The following is a 16,249-nucleotide window of genomic DNA, read 5'->3' as shown; positions in this document are numbered from 1 at the left end:
CTCACAGCCCTCCCTTTTTAGTGTCCCTCCCCCGCCTTAGAGTTCCTCCCCCTATCTTACCCCTTTCCCTCCCAGTTCCCGTATTCCCTTCCGCTTAGCTTATTCCTTCCCTTTCCACTTTTCCCTTCCCCCTTTTCAATGAGATGGGAGAAGTTTCACCATAGATTGAATATGTCTTAAGATTTTTCACTTAAAGCCAATTCTGAAGGCAGTAAGATACCCACTATATTCATCCCCCTCCATTCTTTCTCTCAGATATAATAGGTTTCCTATGCCTCTTCATGAGATGTACTACCCCCACTTTACCCTTTTTCTGGTACAATGTCCTTTCCACATCAATTTCTAGAACAAGGTATACATGTATTCTTCATACATCTATATAGTCAAAATATAGTTCCCAAGATTAATCTTTACCTTTTTAGATTTCTGTTGAGTTCTATATTTGTAGATCAAACTTTTTGTTAAGTTCTGGTTTTTTCATCAGAAATAGATGAAATTCGCTTACTTCGTTGAATGTCCATCTTCTTCCCTGGAAAAAGATGCTCATTCTCGCTGGGTAAGTTATTTTTGGTTGCATACCAAGTTCCTTAGCCTTTCGGAATATCATATTCCAGGCCCTTCGATCTTTTAATGTGGATGCTGCCAGATCCTGGGTGATCCTTATTGTGACTCCTTGATACTTGAATTGGGTTTTTCTAGCCGCTTGCAATATTTTTTCTTTCATCTGAGGGTTCTGGCATTTGGCCACTATATTCCTTGGTGTTTTGATTTTAGGATCCCTTTCAGTGGGTGATCGATGAATCCTTTCGATGTTTATTTTTTCCTCTGTTCCTATGACTTCTGGGCAGTTCTCTTTGATAATTTCCTGGAAGACAGTGTCCAGGCTCTTTTTTTCATCATGTTTTTCTGGGAGTCCAATGATTCTCAGATTGTCTCTCCTGGATCTGTTTTCCAGGTCTGTTGTCTTCCCCAGAAGGTATTTCACATTTTTCTCCATTGTTTGATTTTTTTGGATTTGCTTGACTGATTCTTCTTGTCTCCTCGAGTCATTCAATTCCACTTGTTCAATTCTGATTTTCAGTGAAGTATTCTCTTCACTCACTTTTTTAAAATCTTTCTCTAATTGTCCAATTGAGTTCTTTTGTTCTGTGGAATTTTTTTCCATTTCGCCAATTTTGTTTTCCAGTTCACCAATCCTATTTTTCAAGGATTTTACTTCTTTATCCACTCTCTCTTTAACTTTCTCCAGGCTCTTTTGCCAAGCCTCCCTCTCCTTTTCCCAAGCTTCCCTCTCCTTTTGCCAAGCCTCACTCTGCTTTCCCCATTTTTCTTCTAGCTCCCTTGTGAGAGCCTTTTTAATCACTTCTATGAGGTTCATCTGTGCTGAGGAACAGACGATCTCCTCCTTTGGGGAATCACCTGGGGACTGCCTGTTTTTAGTCTCCTCAGGATTTAGAGTCTGCTCTCTATCTGTGTAGAAGCTGTGAAGGGTTAAAGTCCTCTTCAGCTTCTTGCTCATTCTGTCTATTAATCAGAGACAAACTACCAAAGAAAAACAGAAAAAACTGGAGACTTTCTTTGGGGAGGGGGCTGGGTGTGTTATCGAGCTTCCTCTACAGACTGCAGGGGGCAGCAGTGAGGCACTAGCAGGACTGTGCTGCGCCTGCGCTCTGAGATCCCAAAGCGTGCTGAGTCACTGAGGGGGGGGAAGGGGGGGGCGGCCAGGTCCTGAGAGACTCCAGCTGTTTGCGGTTGTATTCTTCAGCCCCGGTGTTTTTAGCTTCTCTGCTGGGCTGTTGACTTGCTGCAGGTTCCAAACCTGTAGCGAAGCTCTCCCCGCAGAGACGGCTACGATCACTCCCCACCCCCTCTCAGCTCTGCTCCCGTGCTCTCACTGCCGCTGCCCTCAGCCTGCGCCCGATCTAAAACCGCCCCAGCCCTCCAGTAAAGACAGACCTTTCTTGGCGGATCTCAAGGATGGCTTCTCTTGGTAGCTATTTGTGGGTTTTTTTTCAGTCAAGCATTGATTCAGAGGCTTGTAATGAAGTGGATAGTGAGAGAAAGCACGGAGCTTATGCAACTGTGAGCCTCCTCTCCGCCATCTTAACCGGAAGTCCCCCAAGTTGAACATTCTTTAGCATTACCCCTCTTTATGACTGAAATTTAAAATGACCATTTTGCAATCCAATGGCTACCATTGAACTTTACAAATTTGCTGACATAATAGAAACTTTTTTTGTTTCTTTCTTTTGATTTGATTTTAAATAACTCAGCTGGAATTCTGTTACTTCTATTAACTTTATTGCTAGCAATTTTTGTTGAAGACAACTTGACTTCATTTTCTTGTATGCCTGGCTCTACATCAGTAACCACACCATTTTGACTATGATCATTGATAAAAAGATATTTCTTATACAGTTTTTCTGAATATTCTCTATACCTCTTCTTAAAAAAACTATTTGAATTGGAAACAAGACATTGACAAAGTAAAGATTGACCATATTTTGTTTGATCTTTAAATATAAACTCTCACTTTGAGTTTGAGAAAAATCAAGAGAATTTGAGACATATCTACTAAAGAGCAATGATATACACTTCACATGTAGAAAGAAATACAAAGTTAAAATCATTCTTGATGGAAAATAGTTTAAAGCAAGCAATATTTCTAGAAGTAGAAAGCTCAACATGTACTAGGAAAAAAATTATTACTGGATGCTAAAAAGTGGACTATGGAGAGAAATAGGCCTAAGATACACAATTGAATAACACCACAAATAGCCTCTCAAAGGGATAGTATTACAAGAGCTCTATAAGAAAGACTATCATGATCCTGAAATGCTAGAAGCTATCTCAGTTTCTTAAATATATGCCTCACTACCACTGTATACCACACATTCTTTTTATGTCATCTCTTCCAAGTGGTGCTGAGTATATCTATGGGAATGTGCCTCAGTTTTACAGGTAGAATTTTTTGTGGTTCATTTTTCTTACTCCATAATTTTGTGAAATGTTTTTACTTTCAACTACTTTTGCATACTTATTAGTTATTAAAGGAGAGCATATTGATAGGAAATCTTGAGATTGAAAAGTGTGGGGCAAATGAAGTAACATAAAACTTCTAAATATAGCCAATTATCTGTAAATGTAGACTGGAAACTTCTGAGTGATGAATTGAAAAAGTAGTTTGAGGGACCATTTTTTTCAATGGGCAAGGGTGAACTCTGGCATAATAGTCTTGTTTCTGTGAGACCCAACTTATACTGCATATTAGGAGATAGTTATCATCTTCAAAAAATGAAAAGCTTAAAGAAAAACTGAGTTAAAAAGATAATGTGATTTTTTCAGTGTCAAATAGCTAATGAATAATTAATATACTTTTGACAATGATTTTGAGACCAGTTCTTCCTAGCTCCCAGTGAAGAATTCTATATATAGTTCTTCCTTGGTTGGCAACCAGTGATTAATAAGCAATTTTTGTTGTTCAAGACATAACATTGATTCTCTAAAATGCTAACGTGATATCTGTCAAGATTATTTGGGTACAAATAATGTGCTTTCTTTAGGGACCAATGTGGTGCAGGTAGTCTTCAACAGATACAAGTAATAAGCAGCACATTCCAGCAGAACTTTGATCAGAAAGGCCTTGCCCTGGCACAGTTAATTCTTCACAGATACTCTTCAAATCTTCTGATTCCTTGTATTTATTGAACCATGGACTATTTTTGTGATTCGTGATCTTAGATTATCCTGACTTTGATCACGAACTAGGTCCCTTGTGTATAGTTGTTTCAAAGATTAATGATTCTTTGTGATCACTACTGGCCTCAAACCATGACAATTATGATAATGGCTATTGTGCTAGAACTAGATGTGTACCATTCACCCCATGCCATATCAAAATTGATGTAAACCGTGTTTTATAATAGGTTCAGTTTTTTTTTTTCAGTATCTTTTTTTGCAGCTGCAAAATAAATATGAATGCAAAAGAAAACCTGAAAACTAGTACTGGAAAAACTACTGTATCTCCAGAAAAAAAAAAAAAAAAAGGTATGACATTCAACAGGTCTATATGTCAACATATCCAGCTCTTCATTCCATAAGGATTTGTTCAATATTTGGCCTAGTAAAATCATGCGTATAATACAAAAACCTGTAAGGTTTGGCCACTGTCTAAGAATAGGCCCTGAAAGTCTTCATTAATTGTTTTCCTATAATATTGATATCACTATATTATTATAAAGGGTAAATCAACTTTACCCCTTTCTCAATATTTATTACTACCAATATTAAAGAGCACAAAGAGGCCCAAGGAATTATTTCTGTGTTATATAACTTTTCATGTCTTTTTGAGTATAATTAAGCCAAAGTCTATATGCATAAGCATTATCTATCCTAGAAACATTCATGTATTATCTCCATACATACTGATGCAAAAAAATTCATAGAAGAACTCATGATGTACTACTCAGTTAAGCAGCACTCTAGTTTTATAGTGAGTTTGTGAAAGGCCAAGCTGCTACTACTGCTGTTCCTCCTTGTCGTCCCTCCTTCTTCTTCCTCCTTCTCTTCCACTCTCTTTTCCTCCTCTTCCTCCTCTTCTCTTCCTCCTCCTTCTCTTCATCCCTCCTCCTTCTCCTTATCTTCCTCCTCCTCCTCTTCTTTCATGTCACTCCTCCTCCTTTTTCCTCCTCATCTTCCTCTTCTTCCTCCTCCTCCTCCTCTTGCTCCTTCTCTTCTTCCTCCTGCTCCTCCTTCTCTTCTTCCTATTCCTCTTCCTCCATCCCTGCCTTCCTCCTCCTCCTTGTTCTTCTTTCTTCTTCTTCATTTTCCTCTATCCTCTCATATATAGATATGTGTGTGTGTCCGTATGCATATGTTTCTGTTCTTACAATCATCTATATATAGATAATGTATACATGCATCTATTTAAAGAGCTATATAGAGCTGTATATAGATATATGTATATACACAGTCTATAAATGGGCATGGCTATTTGTATATGTAATATAAACATGCCTGAAATATTTTCCCAGATAATATGATACTGAATTCTATCATACACATTCCAAAGATACGCTGAATGACAAAATCTAACAAATGAAATCAGACTTCTAAATATACTTTGCGAGTTATAGCATGTGCCAACAATCAAATTGAAGTCTATATCTATCTTCTTTACATATAGGAAATTCAAAATCATAGAGTCTGCAATATGATATACTGTTCCTTGACTAGTTCATCTCTGAATTCAATAATCCAAGCTCAACACCAAATTCAAAACAAGATAATCAATGGCAAAGTCTTGGAATACAGTCAATCTAGCAATATTAAGTGGGCACCTCCTAGCACAAAAATCCTGCATTGTCCACATAGAAAAGATGAAGATAGGTTGCCTAGCTGTACCAGATCTAAAATTATATTATAAAGCAGTAGTCATCAAACTATTTGGTATGGGCTAAGAAATAGATTAGTTGATCAGTGGAATAGGTTAGGTTCAAATTACAAAACAGTCAATAACCTTAATACTCTAGTGTTTGACAAACCCAAAGACCCCAGCTTTTGGGATAAGAAGTCACTGTTTGACAAAAATTGCTGGGAAAATTGGAAATTAGTATGGCAGAAACTAGGCATTGATCCACATTTAACACTGTACACCAATATAAGGTTAAAATAGGTTCATGACCTAGGCATAAAGAATGAGATTACAAATAAATTAGACAAACACAGGATAGTTTACCTCTCAGACCTGTGGAAGAAGAAGGAATTTATGACCAAAGAAGAACTAGAGATCATTACTGATCACAAAATAGAAAATTTTGATTATATCAAATTGAAAGTTTTTGTACAAACAAAACTAATGCAGACAACATGTTTTGCAGTCAAAGGTACTGATAAAGGCCTTATATCCAAAATATATAGAGAATTGACTCTGATTTATAAAAAAATCAAGCCATTAAAGAACGAGATTATAAATAAATTAGAGGAACATAGAATAGTTTATCTCTCAGACTTGTGGAGGAGAAAGAAATTTGTGACCAAAGATGAACTAGAGACCATTACTGATCACAAAATAGAAAATTTTGATTACATCAAATCAAAAAGCCTTTGTACAAATAAAACTAATGCAAACAAGATTAGAAGGAAGCAACAAACTGGGAAAACATCTTCACAGTTAAAGGTTCTGATAAAGGCCTCATTTCTAAAATATATAGAGAACTGACTCAAATTTATAAGAAATCAAGCCATTCTCCAATTGATAAATGGTCAAAGGATATGAACAGACAATTTTCAGAGGATGAAATTGAAACTATTACCACTCATATGAAAGAGTGTTCCAAATCATTATTGATCAGAGAAATGCAAATTAAGACAACTCTGAGGTACCACTACACACCTGTCAGATTGGCTAAGATGACAGGAAAAAATAATGATGAATGTTGGAGGGGATGCGGGAAAACTGGGACACTAATGCATTTTTGGTGGAGTTGTGAACGAATCCAACCATTCTGGAGAGCAATCTGGAATTATGCCCAAAAAATTATCAAATTGTGCATACCCTTTGATCCAGCAGTGTTTCTATTGGGCTTATATCCCAAAGAAATACTAAAGAAGGGAAAGGGACCTGTATGTGCCAAAATGTTTGTAGCAGCCCTATTTGTAGTAGCTAGAAACTGGAAAATGAATGGATGCCCATCAATTGGAGAATGGCTGGGTAAATTGTTGTGGTGAGCTTTTTCTTCTCAAAAGGCAGCCAGGTGATAAAAGTTAAGATCTTTTATTATCTCCAATATAGCCCGGTTAGCTTAGAGGCCTAGCTCTCTACTTGGTTCCAAGAGCTCTCTCCGAATGTCGCCAAATCCAAAGGTCTGGTCCTTCAGCCTCTTCCTCTGCTTTCTTCAGCCTCCAGCCAGCTCCAACTCTTCATTTCATTCCGGTGAAATCTCTACTTGTAGCTTCTTCCTCTGAAGAACTTCCTTGACTGGCCCATTGAAGCTCTATTTATGCTCCCAAAGAGCTTCAAGGGAGGTGTGAACTCATTGAACTCCAATGAGTAAAGGTGTGAACACAAGCCTTGTATTAATTAGTTCTACTTAGTACCTTGTTTCAGGTTCTGCCCAAAACATCTTCTTGTAAGATTAGATCAACTCTAATTAGTTAGCAGTTAGTAAGGATTCCAACAATTGTGGTATATGAATGTTATGGAATATTATTGTTCTGTAAGAAATGACCAGCAGGATGAATACAGAGTGGACTGGCGAGACTTACATGAACTGATGCTAAGTGAAATGAGCAGAACCAGGAGATCATTATACACTTCGACAACGATATTGTATGAGGACATATTTTGATGGAAGTGGATTTCTTTGACAAAGAGACCTAAGTTTCAATTGATAAATGATGGACATAAGCAGCTACACCCAAAGAAAGAACACTGGGAAACGAATGTGAACTATCTGCATTTTAGTTTTTCTTCCCGAGTTATTTATACCTTCTGAATCCAATTCTCCCTATGCAACAAGAGAACTGTTCGGTTCTGCAAACATATATTGTATCTAGGATATACTGCAACATATCCAATATATAAAGGACTGCTTGCCATCTAGGGGAGGGGGTGGAGGGAGGGAGGGGGAAAAAAATCGGAAAAGAAAGGAGTGCAAGGAATAATGTTGTCAATATAAAGTAATCATTAAATAAAAAATAAAAATTAAAAAAAAAGGAAGGAAAAAAAAAAGAAAATCACATACTAAAAAAAAAAAATCAAGTCATTCTCTAATTGATAAATGGTCAAAGGATATGAACAATTCTCAGACAAAGAAATTGAAACTGCATCTAGCCATATGAAAAGATGCTCCAAGTCATTATTAATCAAAGAAATCTAAATTAAGATAACTCTGAGATACCACTACATACCTGTCAGACTGGCTAGAATGACAGGGAAAAATAATGCAAAATGTTTGGGGGGGGGGAAACAGGGACACTAATACATTGTTGGTGGAATTGTGGAATCTAGCCATTCTGGAGAGCAATTTGGAATTATGCTCAAAAAGTTATCAAACTGTGCATACCCTTTGACCCAGCAGTGTTACTACTGGGCTTATATCCAAAAGAGATATTAAAGAAGGGAAAGGGACCTGTATGTGCAAGAATGTGTGTGGCAGCCTTCTTTCTAGTGGCCAGAAACTGGAAACTGAGTGGGTGCTCATCAATTGGAGAATGGCTGAATAAATTGTGGTTTATGAATAATATGGAATATTATTGTTCAGTAAGAAATGACCAACAGGATAATTTCAGAAAGGCCTGGAGAGACTTACACAAACTGATGCTAAGTGAAATGAGTAGGACCAGGAGATCATAATATACTTCAACAACAATACTCTATGATGCTCAATTCTGATGGACCTGGCCATCTTCAGCAATAAGATGAACCAAATCAATTCTAATGGAGCAGTAATGAACTGAACCAGCTACTCCCAGTGAAAGAACTCTGGGAGATGACCAAGAACCATGACATCGAATTCCCAATCCCTATATTTTTGCCTACCTGCATTTTTTATTTCATTCACAGGCTATCTGTACAATATTTCAGAGTCTGATTCTTTTTGTACAGCATAATAATGGTTTGCCCATGTATACTTATTCTCTATTTAATTTATACTCTAATATATTTAACATGTATTGGTCATCCTGCCATCTAGGGGAGGAAGTGGAGGGAAGGAGGGGAAAAATTGGAACAAAAGGTTTGGCAGTTGTCAATGGTGTAAAATTACCCATGCTTATAACTTGTAAATAAAAAGCTATTAAAAAAAAAAAAGATGAAGACATTCCTAAGTAGGTTTTGCAAAGCAGCTGGAACCAGAGCAGGATAGGGTCATGTCAGCAAAATCTTCCAAGGGAAAAAATATCCAACTTTCAAGTGATATCATGTAGACATTACTCCCCAGAAAGTTCTAGAATTCAGTTTATTGGTGGCAATCCAGAAGTACATCTGTTCTCTCTTTCTCTCTCCTAAAGTCTTCATTCTGACTATTTTCTTGAGTCAGAGATGAAAACAACATCAGTCCCTTCAAATATCAGCAGTTGTCACACATTTTACAAAAATTCAATTCAGTGAAAAAAGTATTTGTTGAAAATAGAACTGTGCTAGACAGTTGGGGATAAAAAAGATGTGGGCCCAGCCTTAAGGAAATTCTAATACAGTTGAACAGAAAAGACACATGTTGATGCAATAGTTTACTTTAAAATAATAGAGTAATGTGCAATTGTGGTAGTCTGAAGAAACTCTTTCTCCCTGAGTTTAACCTTTCTTTAAATAGACTAATTCCTCTTCAAACTGTGAAAACAGGACTCTGTTTTTTTGTCCATGTTCATATCTAGCTTGAAAGCCAGGGTAGTAGCTCAAGAATGAACAAACCAGAGCTCATAGCTGCAGTGGAGCAGGGACCCTCCTCACAATTCAGAAAAGAAATGAGTGCTTATGGTCACTGACAGACCAGAGCACTGGTCAGGAAAAGCGTAAACATAACTCTCCTTAGATCACATCATTTTTGAAGAATTCAAGAATAACAAGTCCCTAGATGTATCTCTGAAAATGCCTGCAAAAATGTTGAAACTTGGGACAGTGCACCCTCTTACCTTAAAATAGAGCCTCATTTTAACAAAGAGTTGAAAATAAAGAAACAGACAGGCATATGAAAAATCAACAGAAAAATACTGACCACAGAAAATCATTTTATTAATTACATTGACAAGATTAAAAGATACTCAAAAATGTCCTGTATCCAAATCCTCCAAGAAAAAAAAGAAGAATTGTTTTCACACTTTTAGAATTCAAAAAAAGTTTTTAAAAGTCAAATAAGAAAAACAGAAGAAAGAATTAGGAAGAAAAATGATAATGATGCAAGAAAATCATGAAAAAATGAGTCAAAAGCTTGAGAAAAGAGACACAAAAAATTATTGAAGAAAATAAAATAAAAAACAGACAAGGTCAAAAAGTAAGATGTACAAAAAGTAGAAGAGAATAATGATTTAAAAAGCAGAATTATTCAAATGCAAATAAATGGCACAAAAATTCACTGAAAAACTCCTTAAAAAGTGAGTTTGCCAAATGGAAACTGAGGTACAAAAGCTCATCAATGAAAACAATTCTCTAAATATTAAATTTGAGCAAATGAAAGTCAGTGACAATGTGAGAAATCAAGAAACAATCAAACAAAATCAAAATAATGACAAATAGAAAACAACATGGATAACTCATTAGAAACACCATGAATCTGAAAAATAGATCCATGAAAAATATTTTTTAAATTATGCTCAAAAGTCATGTTCAAAAGTTCAAAAGAATGTAAACATAAATTTTTTCCAAGAAATTATCAAGAAAAATTGCCCTGATATTCTAAAACCAGAGGGTAAAATAGAATTTAAAAGAATAGACCATCAGAGGACTTCCTGTTAAGATGGCGGAGAGGAGGCTCACAGCTGCATAAGCTCCACGCTTTCTCTCACTATCCATTTCATTACAAGCCTCTGAATCAATGCTTGACTGAAAAAAAACCCCACAAATAGTTACCAAGAGAAGCCATCCTTGAGATCCGCCACGAAAGGTCTGTCTTTACTGGAGGGCTGGGACGGTTTTAGATCGGGTGCAGGCGGCGGGCAGCGGCAGTGAGAGCACGGGAGCAGACTGGAGAGGGGGTGGAGAGTGATCGCAGCCATCTCTGCGGGGAGAGCTTCGCTACAGGTTTGGAACCTGCAGCAAATCAGCAGCCCAGCAGAGAAGCTAAAAACACCGGGGCTGAAGAATACAACCCCAAACAGCTGGAGTCTCTCAGGACCTGGCCGCCCCCCCCTTCCCCCCCCTCAGTGACTCAGCACGCTTTGGGATCTCAGAGCGCAGGCGCAGCACAGTCCTGCTAGTGCCTCACTGCTGCCCCCTGCAGTCTGTAGAGGAAGCTCGATAACACACACAGCCCCCCCCCCAAAGAAAGACTCCAGTTTTTTCTGTTTTTCTTTGGTAGTTTGTCTCTGATTAATAGACAGAATGAGCAAGAAGCTGAAGAGGACTTTAACCCTTGACAGCTTCTACACAGATAGAGAGCAGACTTTAAATCCTGAGGAGACTAAAAACAGGCAGTCCCCAGGTGATTCCCCAAAGTAGGAGATCGTCTGTTCCTCAGCACAGATGAACCTCATAGAAGTGATTAAAAAGGCTCTCACAAGGGAGCTAGAAGAAAAATGGGAAAAGGAGAGGGAGGCTTGGCAAAAGAGCCTGGAGAAGTCAGTTAAAGAGAGAGTGGATAAAGAAGTAAAATCCTTGAAAAATAGGATTAGTGAACTGGAAACAGAAAACAGCTCTCTAAAAAACAAAATTGGCGAAATGGAAAAAAATTCCACAGAACAAAAGAACTCAATTGGACAATTAGAGAAAGATTTTAAAAAAGTGAGTGAAGAGAATACTTCACTGAAAATCAGAATTGAACAAGTGGAATTGAATGACTCGAGGAGACAAGAAGAATCAGTCAAGCAAATCCAAAAAAATCAAACAATGGAGAAAAATGTGAAATACCTTCTGGGGAAGACAACAGACCTGGAAAACAGATCCAGGAGAGACAATCTAAGAATCATTGGACTCCCAGAAAAACATGATGAAAAAAAGAGCCTGGACACTGTCTTCCAGGAAATTATCAAAGAGAACTGCCCAGAAGTCATAGGAACAGAGGAAAAAATAAACATCGAAAGGATTCATCGATCACCCACTGAAAGGGATCCTAAAATCAAAACACCAAGGAATATAGTGGCCAAATGCCAGAACCCTCAGATGAAAGAAAAAATATTGCAAGCGGCTAGAAAAACCCAATTCAAGTATCAAGGAGCCACAATAAGGATCACACAGGATCTGGCAGCATCCACATTAAAAGATTGAAGGGCCTGGAATATGATATTCCGAAAGGCTAAGGAACTTGGTATGCAACCAAAAATAACTTACCCAGCGAGAATGAGCATCTTTTTCCAGGGAAGAAGATGGACATTCAACGAAGTAAGCGAATTTCATCTATTTCTGATGAAAAAACCAGAACTTAACAAAAAGTTTGATCTACAAATATAGAACTCAAGAGAAATCTAAAAAGGTAAAGATTAATCTTGGGAACTATATTTTGACTATATAGATGTATAAAGAATACATGTATACCTTGTTCTAGAAATTGATGTGGAAAGGACATTGTACCAGAAAAAGGGTAAAGTGGGGGTAGTACATTTCATGAAGAGGCATAGGAAACCTATTATATCTGAGAGAAAGAATGGAGGGGGATGAATATAGTGGGTATCTTACTGCCTTCAGAATTGGCTTTAAGTGAAAAATCTTAAGACATATTCAATCTATGGTGAAACTTCTCCCATCTCATTGAAAAGTGAGAAGGGAAAAGTGGAAAGGGAAGGAATAAGCTAAGCGGAAGGGAATACGGGAACTGGGAGGGAAAGGAGTAAGATAGGGGGAGGAACTCAAAGGCGGGGGGAGGGACACTAAAAAGGGAGGGCTGTGAGAAGCAAGGGGTGCTCACAAGCTTAATACTTGGAAGGGGGGAAAGGGGAAAGAAGGGAGGAAAGCATAAACCGGGTTAACAAGATGGCAAGTAATACAGAATTGGTCATTCTAACCATAAACGTGAACGGGGTAAACTCCCCCATAAAGAGGAAGCGGTTAGCAGAATGGATTAAAAGCCAGAATCCTACAATATGTTGTTTACAGGAAACACACCTGAAGCGGGGAGATACATGCAGGTTAAAGGTAAAAGGTTGGAGCAAAATCTACTATGCTTCAGGTGAAGTCAAAAAAGCAGGGGTAGCCATCCTGATCTCAGATCAAGCTAAAGCAAAAATTGACCTTATTAAAAGAGATAAGGAAGGGCACTATATCTTGCTAAAGGGTAGCATGGATAATGAAGCACTATCTATATTAAACATATATGCACCAAGTGGTGTAGCATCTAAATTCTTAAAAGAGAAACTAAGAGAGCTGCAAGAAGAAATAGACAGTAAAACTATAATAGTGGGAGATCTTAACCTTGCACTCTCAGAATTAGATAAATCAAACCACAAAATAAATAAGAAAGAAGTCAAAGAGGTAAATAGAATACTAGAAAAGTTAGATATGATAGATCTCTGGAGAAAATGTAATGGAGACAGAAAGGAATACACTTTCTTTTCAGCAGTTCATGGAACCTATACAAAAATTGACCATATATTAGGACATAAAAACCTCAAACTCAAATGTAGTAAGGCAGAAATAGTAAATGCATCCTTTTCAGACCACGATGCAATGAAAATTACATTCAACAAAAAAGCAGGGGGAAGTAGACCAAAAAATAATTGGAAACTAAATAATCTCATACTAAAGAATGATTGGGTGAAACAGCAAATCATAGACATAATTAATAACTTCACCCAAGAAAACGATAATAATGAGACATCATACCAAAATGTATGGGATGCAGCCAAAGCGGTAATAAGGGGAAATTTCTTATCTCTAGAGGCCTATTTGTATAAAATAGAGAAAGAGAAGGTCAATGAATTGGGTTTGCAATTAAAAATCCTAGAAAAGGAACAAATTAAAAACCCCCAGTCAAACACTAAACTTGAAATTCTAAAAGTAAAAGGTGAGATCAATAAAATTGAAAGTAAAAAAACTATTGAATTGATTAATAAAACTAAGAGTTGGTTCTATGAAAAAACCAACAAAATAGACAAACCCTTAGTAAATCTGATTAAAAAAAGGAAAGAGGAAAATCAAATTGATAGTCTTAAAAATGAAAAGGGAGAACTCACCACTAACGAAGAGGAAATTAGAGCAATAATTAGGAGTTACTTTGCCCAACTTTATGCCAATAAATTCGACAACTTAAATGAAATAGAAAAATACCTCCAAAAATACAGCTTGCCCAAACTAACAGAGGAAGAAGTAAATATCCTAAACAGTCCCATCTCAGAAAAAGAAATAGAACAAACTATCAATCAACTCCCTAAGAAAAAATCCCCAGGACCAGATGGATTGACATGTGAATTCTACCAAACATTTAAAGAACAATTAACTCCAATGTTATATAAACTATTTGAAAAAATAGGGATTGAAGGAGTCCTACCAAACTCCTTTTATGACACAGATATGGTACTGATACCTAAACCAGGTAGGCTGAAAACAGAGAAAGAAAATTATAGACCAATCTCCCTAATGAATATTGATGCTAAAATCTTAAATAAAATATTAGCAAAAAGATTACAGAAAATTGTCACCAGGATAATACACTATGACCAAGTAGGATTTATACCAGGAATGCAGGGCTGGTTCAATATTAGGAAAACTATTAGCATAATTGACTATATCAATAACCAAACAAACAAAAACCACATGATCATCTCAATAGATGCAGAAAAAGCATTTGATAAAATCCAACATCCATTCCTAATAAAAACACTTGAGAGCATAGGAATAAATGGACTTTTCCTTAAAATAGTCAGGAGCATATATTTAAAACCATCAGTAAGCATCATATGCAATGGGGAAAAACTGGAACCTTTCCCAGTAAGATCTGGAGTGAAGCAAGGTTGCCCACTATCACCATTATTATTTAACATCGTATTAGAAACACTAGCCTCGGCAATAAGAGTCGAGAAAGATATAAAAGGAATTAGAGTGGGCAATGAGGAAACCAATCACTCTTTGCAGATGATATGATGGTATACCTAGAGAACCCCAGAGATTCTACCAAAAAGCTATTGGAAATAATTCATAATTTTAGCAAAGTAGCTGGCTACAAAATAAATCCCCATAAATCCTCAGCATTTTTATACATCACCAACAAAACCCAACAGCAAGAGATACAAAGAGAAATTCCATTCAGAATAACTGTTGATACCATAAAATATTTGGGAATCTATCTACCAAAGGAAAGTCAGGAATTATATGAGCAAAATTATAAAAAAGTCTCCACACAAATAAAGTCAGACTTAAATAATTGGAAAAATATTAAGTGCTCTTGGATCGGCCGAGCGAACATAATAAAGATGACAATACTCCCTAAACTAATCTATTTATTTAGTGCTATACCAATCAGACTTCCAAGAAAATATTTTATTGATCTAGAAAAAATAACAACAAAATTCATATGGAACAATAAAAAGTCAAGAATCTCAAGGGAATTAATGAAAAAAAAATCAAATGAAGGTGGCCTAGCTGTACCTGATCTAAAATTATATTATAAAGCAGCAGTCACCAAAACCATTTGGTATTGGCTAAGAAATAGATTAGTGGATCAGTGGAAAAGGCTAGGCTCACAAGACAGAATAGTCAATTATAGCAATCTAGTGTTTGACAAACCCAAAGCCCCTAACTTCTGGGAAAAGAATTCATTATTTGATAAAAACTGCTGGGATAATTGGAAATTAGTATGGCAGAAATTAGGCATGGACCCACACTTAACACCACATACCAAGATAAGATCAAAATGGGTCTATGACCTAGGCATAAAGAACGAGACTATAAATAAATTAGAGGAACATAGAATAGTTTATCTCTCAGACTTGTGGAGGAGAAAGAAATTTGTGACCAAAGATGAACTAGAGACCATTACTGATCACAGAATAGAAAATTTCGATTACATCAAATTAAAAAGCCTGTGTACAAATAAAACTAATGCAAACAAGATTAGATGGGAAGCAACAAACTGGGAAAACATTTTCACAGTTAAAGGTTCTGATAAAGGCCTCATTTCCAAAATATATAGAGAACTGACTCAAATTTATAAGAAATCAAGCCATTCTCCAATTGATAAATGGTCAAAGGATATGAACAGACAATTTTCAGAGGATGAGATTGAAACTATTACCACTCATATGAAAGAGTATTCCAAATCATTATTGATCAGAGAAATGCAAATTAAGACAACTCTGAGATACCACTACACACCTGTCAGATTGGCTAAGATGACAGGAAAAAATAATGATGAATGTTGGAGGGGATGCGGGAAAACTGGGACACTAATGCATTGTTGGTGGAGTTGTGAACGAATCCAACCATTCTGGAGAGCAATCTGGAATTATGCCCAAAAAATTATCAAATTGTGCATACCCTTTGACCCAGCAGTGTTTCTATTGGGCTTATATCCCAAAGAAATACTAAAGAAGGGAAAGGGACCTGTATGTGCCAAAATGTTTGTAGCAGCCCTGTTTGTAGTGGCTAAAAACTGGAAAATGAATG

Source organism: Antechinus flavipes, chromosome 3 (genome assembly GCF_016432865.1).
Source record: "Antechinus flavipes isolate AdamAnt ecotype Samford, QLD, Australia chromosome 3, AdamAnt_v2, whole genome shotgun sequence".
In the NCBI taxonomy this organism is placed as follows: Eukaryota; Metazoa; Chordata; class Mammalia; order Dasyuromorphia; family Dasyuridae; genus Antechinus; species Antechinus flavipes.
This window is presented reverse-complemented; position numbering follows the sequence as displayed.